At 45.8% G+C, this 13,040-nt stretch overlaps 1 protein-coding gene across 4 annotated transcripts in view; it reads right to left on the bottom strand.

Annotated features, from left to right (window-relative positions):
* Positions 1-13,040, bottom strand: part of AK8 (adenylate kinase 8) — a 220,771-nt gene that overhangs the window by 119,562 nt on the left and 88,169 nt on the right. The gene's annotated exons all lie outside the window — the stretch shown is intronic.

The following is a 13,040-nucleotide window of genomic DNA, read 5'->3' as shown; positions in this document are numbered from 1 at the left end:
GACAGAGAAAGGGAGAGAGACAGAGAAAGGGAGAGAGAGAGACAGAGAAAGGGAGAGAGAGAGACAGAGAAAGGGAGAGAGAGAGACAGAGAAAGGGAGAGAGAGAGACAGAGAAAGGGAGAGAGAGACAGAGAAAGGGAGAGAGAGACAGAGAAGGAGAGAGACAGAGAAAGGGAGAGAGACAGAGAAAGGGAGAGAGACAGAAAGGGAGAGAGAGACAGAGAAAGGGAGAGAGACAAAGGGAGAGAGAGTCAGAGAAAGGGAAAGAGAGAGACAGTAAGAGGGAGAGAGACAGAGAAAGGGAGAGAGAGACATAGAAAGAGGGAGAGAGACATAGAAAGAGGGAGAGAGACAGAGAAAGGGAGAGAGAGACAGAGAAAGGGAGAGAGAGACAGAGAAAGGGAGAGAGACAGAGAAAGGGAGAGAGAGACAGAGAAAGGGAGAGAGAGACAGAGAAAGGGAGAGAGAGACAGAGAAAGGGAGAGAGAGACAGAGAAAGGGAGAGAGAGACAGAGAAAGGGAGAGAGAGACAGAGAAAGGGAGAGAGAGACAGAGAAAGGGAGAGAGAGACAGAGAAAGGGAGAGAGAGACAGAGAAAGGGAGAGAGAGACAGAGAAAGGGAGAGAGACAGAGAAAGAGACAGAGAAAGAGGGAGAGAGACAGAGAAAGAGGGAGAGAGACAGAGAGAAAGAGGGAGAGAGAGAGAAAGAGGGAGAGAGACAGAGAAAGAGGGAGAGAGACAGAGAAAGAGGGAGAGAGAGACAGAAAAAGGGAGAGAGACAGAAAAAGGGAGAGAGAGACAGAGAAAGAGGGAGAGAGAAAGAGGGAGAGGGAGAGAGAAAGAGGGAGAGAGAAAGAGGGAGAGAGAAAGAGGGAGAGAGATAGAGAAAGAGACAGAGAAAGGGAGAAAGAGAGACAGAAAAAGGGAGAGAGACAGAGAAAGGGAGAGAGAGTCAGAGAAAGGGAAAGAGAGAGACAGTAAGAGGGAGAGAGACAGAGAAAGGGAGAGAGAGACATAGAAAGAGGGAGAGAGACAGAAAGAGGGAGAGAGACAGAAAGGGAGAGAGACAGAGAAAGGGAGAGAGAGACAGAGAAAGGGAGAGAGAGACAGAGAAAGGGAGAGAGAGACAGAGAAAGGGAGAGAGAGACAGAGAGAGGGAGAGAGAGACAGAGAAAGGGAGAGAGAGACAGAGAGAGGGAGAGAGAGACAGAGAGAAAGAGGGAGAGAGAAAGAGGGAGAGAGACAGAGAAAGAGGGAGAGAGACAGAGAAAGGGAGAGAGAGACAGAGAAAGGGAGAGAGAGACAGAGAAAGGGAGAGAGAGACAGAGAAAGGGAGAGAGAGACAGAGAAAGGGAGAGAGAGACAGAGAAAGGGAGAGAGACAGAGAAAGAGGGAGAGAGACAGAGAAAGAGGGAGAGAGACAGAGAAAGAGGGAGAGAGACAGAGAAAGAGGGAGAGAGACAGAGAAAGAGGGAGAGAGACAGAGAAAGAGGGAGAGAGACAGAGAAAGAGGGAGAGAGAGACAGAAAAAGGGAGAGAGACAGAAAAAGGGAGAGAGAGACAGAGAAAGAGGGAGAGAGAAAGAGGGAGAGGGAGAGAGAAAGAGAGAGAGAGAAAGAGGGAGAGAGATAGAGAAAGAGACAGAGAAAGAGACAGAGAAAGGGAGAAAGAGAGACAGAAAAAGGGAGAAAGAGAGACAGAGAAAGGGAGAGAGAGACAGAGAAAGGGAGAGAGACAAAGGGAGAGAGAGTCAGAGAAAGGGAAAGAGAGAGACAGTAAGAGGGAGAGAGACAGAGAAAGGGAGAGAGAGACATAGAAAGAGGGAGAGAGACAGAAAGAGGGAGAGAGACAGAAAGGGAGAGAGACAGAGAAAGGGAGAGAGAGACAGAGAAAGGGAGAGAGAGACAGAGAAAGGGAGAGCGAGACAGAGAGAAAGAGGGAGAGAGACAGAGAAAGAGGGAGAGAGACAGAGAAAGAGGGAGAGAGACAGAGAAAGGGAGAGAGAGACAGAGAAAGGGAGAGAGAGACAGAGAAAGGGAGAGAGAGAGACAGAGAAAGGGAGAGAGAGAGAGACAGAGAAAGGGAGAGAGAGAGACAGAGAAAGGGAGAGAGAGAGACAGAGAAAGAGGGAGAGAGACAGAGAAAGAGAGAGAGAGACAGAGAAAGAGGGAGAGAGACAGAGAAAGTGGGAGAGAGACAGAGAAAGAGAGAGACAGAGAAAGGGAGACAGAGAAAAGGAGAGAGACAGAGAAAGGGAGAGAGAGAGACAGAGAAAGGGAGAGAGAGAGACAGAGAAAGGGAGAGAGACAGAGAAAGAGGAAAAGAGACAGAGAAAGAGGGAGAGAGACAGAGAAAGAGGGAGAGAGACAGAGAAAGAGGGAGAGAGACAGAGAAAGGGTGAGAGCGAGACAGAGAAAGGGAGAGAGCGAGACAGAGAAAGGGAGAGAGAGAGACAGAGAAAGGGAGAGAGAGACAGAGAAAGCAAGAGAGAGACAGAGAAAGGGAGAGAGAGACAGAGAAAGGGGGAGAGAGAGAGAGAGATGGAGAAAGGGAGAGACAGAGACACAAAAAAATACAGAGAAAGAGGGAGAGAGACAGAGAAAGAAGGAGAGAGACAGAGAAAGAGGGAGAGAGAGACAGAGAAAGGGAGAGAGAGACAGAGAAAGGGAGAGAGAGACAGAGAAAGGGAGAGAGAGACAGAGAAAGGGAGAGAGACAGACAGAGAAAGGGAGAGACAGAGACACAAAAAAAGACAGAGAAAGAGGGAGAGAGACAGAGAAAGAGGGAGAGAGACAGAGAAAGAGGGAGAGAGACAGAGAAAGAGGGAGAGAGAGACAGAAAAAGGGAGAGAGACAGAAAAAGGGAGAGAGAGACAGAGAAAGAGGGAGAGAGAAAGAGGGAGAGGGAGAGAGAAAGAGAGAGAGAGAAAGAGGGAGAGAGATAGAGAAAGAGACAGAGAAAGAGACAGAGAAAGGGAGAAAGAGAGACAGAAAAAGGGAGAAAGAGAGACAGAGAAAGGGAGAGAGAGACAGAGAAAGGGAGAGAGACAAAGGGAGAGAGAGTCAGAGAAAGGGAAAGAGAGAGACAGTAAGAGGGAGAGAGACAGAGAAAGGGAGAGAGAGACATAGAAAGAGGGAGAGAGACAGAAAGAGGGAGAGAGACAGAAAGGGAGAGAGACAGAGAAAGGGAGAGAGAGACAGAGAAAGGGAGAGAGAGACAGAGAAAGGGAGAGCGAGACAGAGAGAAAGAGGGAGAGAGACAGAGAAAGAGGGAGAGAGACAGAGAAAGAGGGAGAGAGACAGAGAAAGGGAGAGAGAGACAGAGAAAGGGAGAGAGAGACAGAGAAAGGGAGAGAGAGAGACAGAGAAAGGGAGAGAGAGAGAGACAGAGAAAGGGAGAGAGAGAGACAGAGAAAGGGAGAGAGAGAGACAGAGAAAGAGGGAGAGAGACAGAGAAAGAGAGAGAGAGACAGAGAAAGAGGGAGAGAGACAGAGAAAGTGGGAGAGAGACAGAGAAAGAGAGAGACAGAGAAAGGGAGACAGAGAAAAGGAGAGAGACAGAGAAAGGGAGAGAGAGAGACAGAGAAAGGGAGAGAGAGAGACAGAGAAAGGGAGAGAGACAGAGAAAGAGGAAAAGAGACAGAGAAAGAGGGAGAGAGACAGAGAAAGAGGGAGAGAGACAGAGAAAGAGGGAGAGAGACAGAGAAAGGGTGAGAGCGAGACAGAGAAAGGGAGAGAGCGAGACAGAGAAAGGGAGAGAGAGAGACAGAGAAAGGGAGAGAGAGACAGAGAAAGCAAGAGAGAGACAGAGAAAGGGAGAGAGAGACAGAGAAAGGGGGAGAGAGAGAGAGAGATGGAGAAAGGGAGAGACAGAGACACAAAAAAATACAGAGAAAGAGGGAGAGAGACAGAGAAAGAGGGAGAGAGACAGAGAAAGAGGGAGAGAGAGACAGAGAAAGGGAGAGAGAGACAGAGAAAGGGAGAGAGAGACAGAGAAAGGGAGAGAGAGACAGAGAAAGGGAGAGAGACAGACAGAGAAAGGGAGAGACAGAGACACAAAAAAAGACAGAGAAAGAGGGAGAGAGACAGAGAAAGGGAGAGAGAGACAGAGAAAGGGAGAGAGAGAGAGAGACGGAGAAAGGGAGTGACAGAGACAAAAAAAGACAGAGGAAGAGGGAGAGAGACAGAGAAAGAGAGACAGAGAAAGAGGGAGAGAGACAGAGAAAGAGGGAGAGAGACAGAGAAAGAGGGAGAGAGACAGAGAAAGAGGGAGAGAGACAGAGAAAGGGAGAGAGACAGAGAAAGGGAGAGAGCGAGACAGAGAAAGGGAGAGAGCGAGACAGAGAAAGGGAGAGAGCGAGACAGAGAAAGGGAGAGAGCGAGACAGAGAAAGGGAGAGAGAGACACAAAAAAAAGAAGGAAAGAAAAAAGAAAGAGGAATAAAGCTGGCGAAAAAAAAGACTGAGAAAGAGTGTGTCATTATTCAAGTAAAAAGTCCCCACAATGTCCCGACCGTTTTATTCTCTGTCATACTGTGCTTAGCTGTGTATCTAATCCTATACTGTGTGATACTGTCTGCTGAGCTGTGTATCTAATCCTATCCTGTGTGATACTGTCTGCTGAGCTGTGTATCTAATCCTATCCTGTGTGATTTCTGTCTGCTGACCAGATGTATCTAATCCTATCCTGTGTGACACTGTCTGCTGAGCTGTGTATCTAATCCTATCCTGTGTGATACTGTCTGCTGAGCTGTGTATCTAATCCTATTCTGTATGATACAGTCTGCTGAGCTGTGTATCTAATCCTATTCTGTGTGATACTGTCTGGTAAGCTGTGTATCTAATCCGATCCTGTGTGATACTGTCTGCTGAGCCGTGTATCTAATCCTATTCTGTGTGATACTGTATGCTGAGCGGTGTATCTAATCCTATCCTGTGTGATACTGTGCTGAGCTGTGTATCTAATCCTATCCTGTGTGATACTGACTGCTGAGCTGTGTATCTAATCCTATCCTGTGTGATACTGACTGCTGAGCTGTGTATCTAATCCTATCCTGTGTGATACTGTCTGGTGACCAGATGTACAGTACAGACCAAAAGTTTGGACACACCTTCTCATTTAAAGATTTTTCTGTATTTTCATGACTATGAAAATTGTACATTCACACTGAAGGCATCAAAACTATGAATTAACACATGTGGAATTATATACTTAACAAAAAAGTGTGAAACAACTGAAACTATGTCTTATATTCTAGGTTCTTCAAAGTAGCCACCTTTTGCTTTGATGACTGCTTTGCACTCTCTTGGCATTCTCTTGATGAGCTTCAAGAGGTAGTCACCGGAAATGGTTTTCTAACAATCTTGAAGGAGTTCCCAGAGATGCTTAGCCGCTGCAAGATGCTGTGGTAGCCATGCTGGTTTAGTATGCCTTCAATTTTGAATAAATCCCCAACAGTGTCACCAGCAAAGCACCCCCACACCGTCACACCTCCTCCTCCATGCTTCACGGTGGGAACCAGGCATGTAGAGTCCATCCGTTCACCTTTTCTGCGTCGCACAAAGACACGGTGGTTGGAACCAAAGATCTCAAATTTGGACTCATCAGACCAAAGCACAGATTTCCACTGGTCTAATGTCCATTCCTTGTGTTCTTTAGCCCAAACCAGTCTCTTCTACTTGTTGCCTGTCCTTAGCAGTGGTTTCCTAGCAGCTATTTTACCATGAAGGCCCGCTGCACAAAGTCTCCTCTTAACAGTTGTTGAAGAGATGTGTCTGCTGCTAGAACTCTGTGCGGCATTGACCTGGTCTCTAATCTGAGCTGCTGTTAACCTGCGATTTCTGAGGCTGGTGACTCGGATAAACTTATCCTCAGAAGCAGAGGTGACTCTTGGTCTTCCTGTGTGATACTGTCTGCTGAGCTGTGTATCTAATCCTATCCTGTGTGATACTGTATGCTGAGCTGTGTATCTAATCCTATCCTGTGTGATACTGTCTTCTGAGCTGTGTATCTAATCCTATCATGTGTGATACTGCCTGCTGAGCCGTGTATCTAATCCTATCCTGTGTGATACTGTCTGCTGAGCTGTGTATCTAATCCTATCCTGTGTGATACTGCCTGCTGAGCTGTGTATCTAATCCTATCATGTGTGATACTGCCTGCTGAGCCGTGTATCTAATCCTATCCTGTGTGATACTGTCTGCTGAGCTGTGTATCTAATCCTATCCTGTGTGATACTGTGTGCTGAGCTGTGTATCTAATACTATCCTGTGTGATACTGTCTGCTGAGCTGTGAATCTAATCCTATCATATGCGATACTGTGCTGAGCTGTGTATCTAATCCTATCCTGTGTGATACTGTCTGCTGAGCTGTGTATCTAATCCTATCCTATGCGATACTGTGCTGAGCCGTGTATCTAATCCTATCCTGTGTGATACTGTCTGCTGAGCTGTGTATCTAATCCTATCCTGTGTGATACTGTCTGCTGAGCTGTGTATCTAATCCTATTCTGTGTGATACTGTCTGCTGAGCTGTGTATCTAATCCTATCCTGTGTGATACTGTGTGCTGAGCCGTGTATCTAATCCTATCCTGTGTGATACTGTCTGCTGAGCTGTGAATCTAATCCTATCCTATGCGATACTGTGCTGAGCTGTGTATCTAATCCTATCCTGTGTGATACTCTGCTGAGCCGTGTATCTAATCCTATCCTGTGTGATACTGTGCTGAGCTGTGTATCTAATCCTATCCTGTGTGATACTGTGCTGAGCTGTGTATCTATTCCTATCCTGTGTGATACTGTCTGCTGAGCTGTGTATCTAATCCTATCCTGTGTGATACTGTCTGCTGAGCTGTGTATCTAATCCTATCCTGTGTGATACTGTCTTCTGAGCTGTGTATCTAATCCTATCATGTGTGATACTGCCTGCTGAGCTGTGTATCTAATCCTATCATGTGTGATACTGCCTGCTGAGCCGTGTATCTAATCTTATCCTGTGTGATACTGTCTGCTGAGCTGTGTATCTAATACTATCCTGTGTGATACTGTCTGCTGAGCTGTGAATCTAATCCTATCATATGCGATACTGTGCTGAGCTGTGTATCTAATCCTATCCTGTGTGATACTCTGCTGAGCCGTGTATCTAATCCTATCCTATGCGATACTGTGCTGAGCCGTGTATCTAATCCTATCCTGTGTGATACTGTCTGCTGAGCTGTGTATCTAATCCTATCCTGTGTGATACTGTCTGCTGAGCTGTGTATCTAATCCTATCCTGTGTGATACTGTCTGCTGAGCTGTGTATCTAATCCTATCCTGTGTGATACTGTGTGCTGAGCTGTGTATCTAATCCTATCCTGTGTGATACTGTCTGCTGAGCTGTGAATCTAATCCTATCCTATGCGATACTGTGCTGAGCTGTGTATCTAATCCTATCCTGTGTGATACTCTGCTGAGCCGTGTATCTAATCCTATCCTGTGTGATACTGTGCTGAGCTGTGTATCTAATCCTATCCTGTGTGATACTGTGCTGAGCTGTGTATCTAATCCTATTCTGTGTGATACTGTGCTGAGCTGTGTATCTAATCCTATTCTGTGTGATACTGTGTGCTGAGCTGTGTATCTAATCCTATCCTGTGTGATACTGTTTGCTGAGCCGTGTATCTAATCCTATCCTGTGTGATACTCTGCTGAGCTGTGTATCTAATCCTATCCTGTGTGATACTGTCTTCTGAGCTGTGTATCTAATCCTATCCTGTGTGATACTGCCTGCTGAGCTGTGTATCTAATCCTATCATGTGTGATACTGCCTGCTGAGCCGTGTATCTAATCCTATCCTGTGTGATACTGTCTGCTGAGCTGTGTATCTAATCCTATCCTGTGTGATACTGTCTGCTGAGCTGTGTATCTAATCCTATCCTGTGTGATACTGTGTGCTGAGCTGTGTATCTAATCCTATCCTGTGTGATACTGTCTGCTGAGCTGTGAATCTAATCCTATCATATGCGATACTGTGCTGAGCTGTGTATCTAATCCTATCCTGTGTGATACTCTGCTGAGCCGTGTATCTAATCCTATCCTATGCGATACTGTGCTGAGCCGTGTATCTAATCCTATCCTGTGTGATACTGTCTGCTGAGCTGTGTATCTAATCCTATCCTGTGTGATACTGTCTGCTGAGCTGTGTATCTAATCCTATCCTGTGTGATACTGTCTGCTGAGCTGTGTATCTAATCCTATCCTGTGTGATACTGTGTGCTGAGCTGTGTATCTAATCCTGTCCTGTGTGATACTGTCTGCTGAGCTGTGAATCTAATCCTATCCTATGCGATACTGTGCTGAGCCGTGTATCTAATCCTATCCTGTGTGATACTCTGCTGAGCCGTGTATCTAATCCTATCCTGTGTGATACTGTGCTGAGCTGTGTATCTAATCCTATCCTGTGTGATACTGTGCTGAGCTGTGTATCTATTCCTATCCTGTGTGATACTGTCTGCTGAGCCGTGTATCTAATCCTATCCTGTGTGATACTGTCTGCTGAGCTGTGTATCTAATCCTATCCTGTGTGATACTGTCTGCTGAGCTGTGTATCTATTCCTATCCTGTGTGATACTGTCTGCTGAGCCGTGTATCTAATCCTATCCTGTGTGATACTGTGTGCTGAGCTGTGTATCTAATCCTATCCTGTGTGATACTCTCTGCTGAGCTGTGTATCTAATCCTATTCTGTGTGATACTGTGCTGAGCTGTGTATCTAATCCTATTCTGTGTGATACTGTGTGCTGAGCTGTGTATCTAATCCTATCCTGTGTGATACTGTCTGCTGAGCCGTGTATCTAATCCTATCCTGTGTGATACTCTGCTGAGCTGTGTATCTAATCCTATCCTGTGTGATACTGTGCTGAGCTGTGTATCTATTCCTATCCTGTGTGATACTGTCTGCTGAGCTGTGTATCTAATCCTATCCTGTGTGATACTGTGCTGAGCTGTGTATCTAATCCTATTCTGTGTGATACTGTGCTGAGCTGTGTATCTAATCCTATTCTGTGATACTGTGTGCTGAGCTGTGTATCTAATCCTATCCTGTGTGATACTGTCTGCTGAGCCGTGTATCTAATCCTATCCTGTGTGATACTCTGCTGAGCTGTGTATCAAATCCTATCCTGTGTGATACTGTGCTGAGCTGTGTATCTAATCCTATCCTGTGTGATACTGTCTGCTGAGCTGTGTATCTAATCCTATCCTGTGTGATACTGTGTGCTGAGCTGTGTATCTAATCCTATCCTGTGTGATACTGTCTGCTGAGCTGTGAATCTAATCCTATCCTATGCGATACTGTGCTGAGCTGTGTATCTAATCCTATCCTGTGTGATACTCTGCTGAGCCGTGTATCTAATCCTATCCTGTGTGATACTGTCTGCTGAGCTGTGAATCTAATCCTATCCTATGCGATACTGTGCTGAGCTGTGTATCTAATCCTATCCTGTGTGATACTCTGCTGAGCCGTGTATCTAATCCTATCCTGTGTGATACTGTGCTGAGCTGTGTATCTAATCCTATCCTGTGTGATACTGTGCTGAGCTGTGTATCTATTCCTATCCTGTGTGATACTGTCTGCTGAGCTGTGTATCTAATCCTATCCTGTGTGATACTGTGCTGAGCTGTGTATCTAATCCTATTCTGTGTGATACTGTGTGCTGAGTTGTGTATCTAATCCTATCCTGTGTGATACTGTCTGCTGAGCCGTGTATCTAATCCTATCCTGTGTGATACTCTGCTGAGCTGTGTATCTAATCCTATCCTGTGTGATACTGTCTTCTGAGCTGTGTATCTAATCCTATCCTGCGTGATACTGCCTGCTGAGCCGTGTATCTAATCCTATCCTGTGTGATACTGCCTGCTGAGCCGTGTATCTAATCCTATCCTGTGTGATACTGTCTGCTGAGCTGTGTATCTAATCCTATCCTGTGTGATACTGTCTGCTGAGCTGTGTATCTAATCCTATCCTGTGTGATACTGTGTGCTGAGCTGTGTATCTAATCCTATCCTGTGTGATACTGTCTGCTGAGCTGTGTATCTAATCCTATCATATGCGATACTGTGCTGAGCTGTGTATCTAATCCTATCCTGTGTGATACTGTGTGCTGAGCTGTGTATCTAATCCTATCCTGTGTGATACTGTCTGCTGAGCTGTGAATCTAATCCTATCATATGCGATACTGTGCTGAGCTGTGTATCTAATCCTATCCTGTGTGATACTCTGCTGAGCCGTGTATCTAATCCTATCCTATGCGATACTGTGCTGAGCCGTGTATCTAATCCTATCCTGTGTGATACTGTCTGCTGAGCTGTGTATCTAATCCTATCCTGTGTGATACTGTCTGCTGAGCTGTGTATCTAATCCTATCCTGTGTGATACTGTCTGCTGAGCTGTGTATCTAATCCTATCCTGTGTGATACTGTGTGCTGAGCTGTGTATCTAATCCTATCCTGTGTGATACTGTCTGCTGAGCTGTGAATCTAATCCTATCCTATGCGATACTGTGCTGAGCCGTGTATCTAATCCTATCCTGTGTGATACTCTGCTGATCCGTGTATCTAATCCTATCCTGTGTGATACTGTGCTGAGCTGTGTATCTAATCCTATCCTGTGTGATACTGTGCTGAGCTGTGTATCTATTCCTATCCTGTGTGATACTGTCTGCTGAGCTGTGTATCTAATCCTATCCTGTGTGATACTGTGCTGAGCTGTGTATCTATTCCTATCCTGTGTGATACTGTCTGCTGAGCTGTGTATCTATTCCTATCCTGTGTGATACTGTCTGCTGAGCTGTGTATCTAATCCTATTCTGTGTGATACTGTGCTGAGCTGTGTATCTAATCCTATTCTGTGTGATACTGTGTGCTGAGCTGTGTATCTAATCCTATCCTGTGTGATACTGTCTGCTGAGCCGTGTATCTAATCCTATCCTGTGTGATACTCTGCTGAGCTGTGTATCTAATCCTATCCTGTGTGATACTGTGCTGAGCTGTGTATCTATTCCTATCCTGTGTGATACTGTCTGCTGAGCTGTGTATCTAATCCTATCCTGTGTGATACTGTGCTGAGCTGTGTATCTAATCCTATTCTGTGTGATACTGTGCTGAGCTGTGTATCTAATCCTATTCTGTGTGATACTGTGTGCTGAGCTGTGTATCTAATCCTATCCTGTGTGATACTGTCTGCTGAGCCGTGTATCTAATCCTATCCTGTGTGATACTCTGCTGAGCTGTGTATCTAATCCTATCCTGTGTGATACTGTGCTGAGCTGTGTATCTATTCCTATCCTGTGTGATACTGTCTGCTGAGCTGTGTATCTAATCCTATCCTGTGTGATACTGTGCTGAGCTGTGTATCTAATCCTATTCTGTGTGATACTGTGCTGAGCTGTGTATCTAATCCTATTCTGTGTGATACTGTGTGCTGAGCTGTGTATCTAATCCTATCCTGTGTGATACTGTCTGCTGAGTCGTGTATCTAATCCTATCCTGTGTGATACTCTGCTGAGCTGTGTATCTAATCCTATCCTGTGTGATACTGTGCTGAGCTGTGTATCTAATCCTATCCTGTGTGATACTGTCTGCTGAGCTGTGTATCTAATCCTATCCTGTGTGATACTGTGCTGAGCTGTGTATCTAATCCTATTCTGTGTGATACTGTGCTGAGCTGTGTATCTAATCCTATTCTGTGTGATACTGTCTGCTGAGCTGTGTATCTAATCCTATCCTGTGTGATACTCTGCTGAGATGTGTATCTAATCCTATCCTGTGTGATACTGTCTGCTGAGCCGTGTATCTAATCCTATCCTGTGTGATACTGTCTGCTGAGCTGTGTATCTAATCCTATCCTGTGTGATACTGTCTGCTGAGCTGTGTATCTAATCCTATTCTCTGTGATACTTTCTGCTGAGCTGTGTATCTAATCCTATCCTCTGTGATACTGTCTGCTGAGCTGTGTATCTAATCCTATCCTGTGTGATACTGTCTGCTGAGCCGTGTATCTAATCCTATCCTGTGTGATACTGTCTGCTGAGCCGTGTATCTAATCCTATCCTGTGTGATACTGTCTGCTGAGCCGTGTATCTAATCCTATCCTCTGTGATACTGTCTGCTGAGCTGTGTATCTAATCCTATCCTGTGTGATACTGTCTGCTGAGCCGTGTATCTAATCCTATCCTGTGTGATACTGTCTGCTGAGCTGTGTATCTAATCCTATCCTGTGTGATAATGTCTGCTGAGCTGTGTATCTAATCCTATCCTGTGTGATACTGTCTGCTGAGCCGTGTATCTAATCCTATCCTGTGTGATACTGTCTGCTGAGCCGTGTATCTAATCCTATCCTGTGTGATAATGTCTGCTGAGCTGTGTATCTAATCCTATCCTGTGTGATACTGTCTGCTGAGCTGTGTATCTAATCCTATCCTGTGTGATACTGTCTGCTGAGCCGTGTATCTAATCCTATCCTGTGTGATACTGCCTGCTGAGCTGTGAATCTAATCCTATCCTGTGTGATACTGCCTGCTGAGCTGGGTATCTAATCCTATCTTGTGTGACACCATCTTCTGAGGCGTGTATCTAAGCTTCTCCTGTGTGATACACTCTCTGTGTACACTGTGTAGTTGGAGGGGCAGGGATTTCGGGGCACGCTCCTCTCCTCCCCTGGGCGCACTCATCTCCCTGCAGCAATCCCCGGTGTCTATCTCTACAGATGCTCACACTGCATTGGATGCCCTCAGTAACCGATGTTTATTGTGTGCTGCCATCTGCAGGTTGCACTTGTGAACTGCAGCCTCCGGCATCTGGAGGGGTCAACAATGCAATAGACAATTCAAGAGCAACTGTAATCGCAGCAAAGGGGGACAGATGGCGGTAAAATGTCTGCAGCGCCACAGTTTACACTCTGATTGATAATCCGGCTCCGCTATAAAAGGGACGTGCACCTATAACAGTGTGACCATTGGCGTAAAACGGCTTGTAACGCTGCAGCTACCGTAGGAGGATAC

This window comes from Phyllobates terribilis, unplaced genomic scaffold (genome assembly GCF_046119375.1).
Source record: "Phyllobates terribilis strain yellow unplaced genomic scaffold, ASM4611937v1 Scaffold_7__3_contigs__length_470593459, whole genome shotgun sequence".
NCBI lineage: Eukaryota > Metazoa > Chordata > Amphibia > Anura > Dendrobatidae > Phyllobates > Phyllobates terribilis.
This window is presented reverse-complemented; position numbering and strand designations above follow the sequence as displayed.